General features: G+C 40.1%; 1 long non-coding RNA gene across 1 annotated transcript; it reads right to left on the minus strand.

The window, feature by feature from the left end:
• Positions 1–1,289: 1,289 nt before the first annotated feature.
• LOC113948280 lies at positions 1,290–2,611 on the minus strand. The gene is made up of 3 exons (XR_003528079.1): positions 2,400–2,611; positions 2,199–2,302; positions 1,290–1,414 (listed from the first exon to the last, which is right to left on the minus strand). It is a non-coding gene; the product is annotated as an uncharacterized LOC113948280 (long non-coding RNA).
• Between the last annotated feature and the right edge of the window lie 304 nt (positions 2,612–2,915).

Consider the following 2,915-nt stretch of genomic DNA (forward strand, 5'->3'; position numbering starts at 1 on the left):
AAGGTGATGACAGAAGAACAGTAGGAAATCCAGAGCTGTAGGGTATGACAGTTTTACAGAAACTTTTTTCCTTTTTATTTTTTTTTTTCCTAGGAATTGTTCTTCCAGGGCTGGTGCCATTTTACTGAGTACCTATGGAGAGAAGAGCTGGTCTCACTCTCCCTGTTTTTCACTATTCAGGCCTCTCCTCAGAGGATTTACTTGTGATTTACACTTGTAGAAGTGAGAAAAAATTCAAGCTGTGCTCATGCAATTATACTGAATGGGGAAAAGAGGCCAGCAGAACTGAAGTTGGTGGATTCTGGGGCTGGGGCTCTTTCTGCACAGCTGTGCTCCCTGCTCAGCCATTCAAACCACTCTAGAGTGAGACAGAGCAGATGCAGCCGTTCTGGAGTCAGAGTAGTTTCAGTCTAGGGCTGCTTTTCGGCTCATAATGACATCCCTGGTCTGCAAAGTATTTAAATATGAGCTTTCCTCCCATCAGCTTCATTGCAGTAGTTAAGCTTAAGCACATGCTTAAATGTTTTTCTGAAGTGGATCCTCGGTTTGATAGTATTTTATATATGACGTCAAATTGTAAGCATCAGGCCCACTATTCAACAGTGCAAGAGTTACCCATTTATAGAGATCTAGAAATGTCATTTATAATTCAAGTCCTTCAAGGGAAGGATAATTGTCCAATTTTGCACTGCTGCACAGGAGAAAACAAAAGCCAGTTATGTGTTTGTGTGCACTGTGCTTTTTGGGTTTATGTCATTTTGCTTTATAAATTGTTCCAGATTTTGGGGCATTGAAATCTACCTGATGCTCTAAAATGCTTTACATAAAGCAAAGTCTTGCACCTTGCTGTAGCTGTGGGATTTTGTGAAAGTGCTGTGCTTGCTCCAGACTCCGTCTGTGGTCCGGCTCACCCTGAGTGCCCAACTAACATGCTAACTTCATACCCTGGCAGAGGGACTGATGATGGATGATCTCTGGCCACAGTGACCCCTGCTCTCTGATCACTTGAGCTGCCTTGCCAATGAGGCTGCATTTTTGTTTACTCAGTTAATGAGGATCAGAATTACAAACTGCATGGCAGGGATTCAGCATACATATACCAGTTAATAGAGATAATTGAGTGGAAGGAAAACTAGTTTCTGATGTCACAAAATGTCTCTTGTGATAAAGCATTTGGAATATAATGGTTAACATTTCATTTAGCACTTACGGAGATTTGTGTACCAGTTAATATGTATTGTTTGTAAAACTATAATGACATAATAATTGCTTGCAGATACATTCCTGTCATATTGGGTGAAGACTTTCTTTCCATTTTTCTTGTCTTTCCAGTCTTACTAATTCTCCAAACATGCCATCAGACATCTGGTGCCAGGATTTGAGTATCTGTTTTTCTGTCTCCACATCTAGATTCCTGAAAAGATAGACAAATCTTTCTTGTTTTATTTTTGTGGTTTGTTTTCTTTTTCCCAGAAACCTAAACACTAAGATCAGTGGGAGTTGAAGACTGAGTAATATTTCAAATTGGGCAACTTAACTATGCTATAGCACATATGTTTGCAGCAGCTAAATAGATAAGTGCCAGGAAAGGACACTCAGAGCATGCAGCATAATTTTTAGGCTTGGTAGGACCGCTAAAACTTCCTGTTGTGCATTGTACAGACTTTCTTGGCACCTACTGATGCTCATCTTTGGCACCATTAAAAATTTTGGCTCAGGTTTGGAAAAACAGCCAGCAAACTAACACTGTTTACCTGATTGTAGACCATCCATATTCTGATTTGACAAGTTTTCATCAATATGGATTTTATTTTGAAAAAAATAAGACTCAACTGAGACAGTATTTTACCTTATTATTTTTTTTCCCCAGTAAGTCCTCATATCAGTTTCAACTAAAAAGATGTGTTTAACTCACAGATATATTTGCTTTTCCAGCATGAAAAACCTCGAGAATAAAAGGAAAACAGGAATACATTGGGGGACATAAACAGTAGTTTCCTCTATATATAGAAATAAACAACATCTAAAAATCTTTTTGCCTCCTACTTGAGTAGACTAAAATCCTAAAAGCTTCTTGTATGTGCTGGCTGACTAAAAATAAAGAGCATTTATCATATTATCATTCATACAAAAAGTGCCTGCACAGCCTGTGTAGTCCCCAAGCTGCTGGAGGCAGGAGGGATATTTTGTGTCAGTACCAGTTTATGTGGCTGAGATCTTCCCTTGCTTTTCCTCAGAAATAGGATATTGGACAACACAGGATTTCAGGCTGATTTCTTATGACCAATGTTAGCTTCTCAACCTGGAAAATGCAAGTTGTTAGTCAAAATACTGGCAATTATTTTAGTGCTGCTGGTGGTTTTTTCAGTATTAATCAAAGTAAGTAAGAAAGAAGATACCAGAAAATAAAGCAGTTAAAGTTGAGGCTTTGCATGCTGCATGGGTTGTACTTTGCTTCATTCTATGCTGTGTCAGGCTAGTGCTTTCCATGGGCTTGTCTTAGGAGACAAGTATGTGTTGCTGAAAACATCTCTGTGAGTCTCCAGGCTGCTGGAATACATTGATTTGGCTAAGGAGGGACTACGGGGGCCTGTGGATGGAAAGGACAAGATAATTTGTTGTACCATGTAGAACAGTAATAAGGAAGTAGTTTTCTGCTGAGGGAGGGTCTGGGGTATGGGCTTAGGCACTCTTTAGGAGTCACCCTTTGTATAGCCCGCATGAGCTAGACTTTCTGATGCTACATCTGACTTCTTGAGGTACAGCTGGAAGAGGTAGGGAGCTCTTGAGCTGGTGCTAGCTGGGCTTTGCCTCAGATGCAATTGGCATAGAGAGAAAGCTGACTTCTCCAAGATCACTTGGATGGAAAGGTGACCTGGGACGGGAACAATTTACAGAAGAAGAAAGGAACCCAC

The sequence above is a fragment of the Corapipo altera genome, unplaced genomic scaffold (assembly GCF_003945725.1).
Source record: "Corapipo altera isolate COAL_440 unplaced genomic scaffold, ASM394572v1 51, whole genome shotgun sequence".
In the NCBI taxonomy this organism is placed as follows: Eukaryota; Metazoa; Chordata; class Aves; order Passeriformes; family Pipridae; genus Corapipo; species Corapipo altera.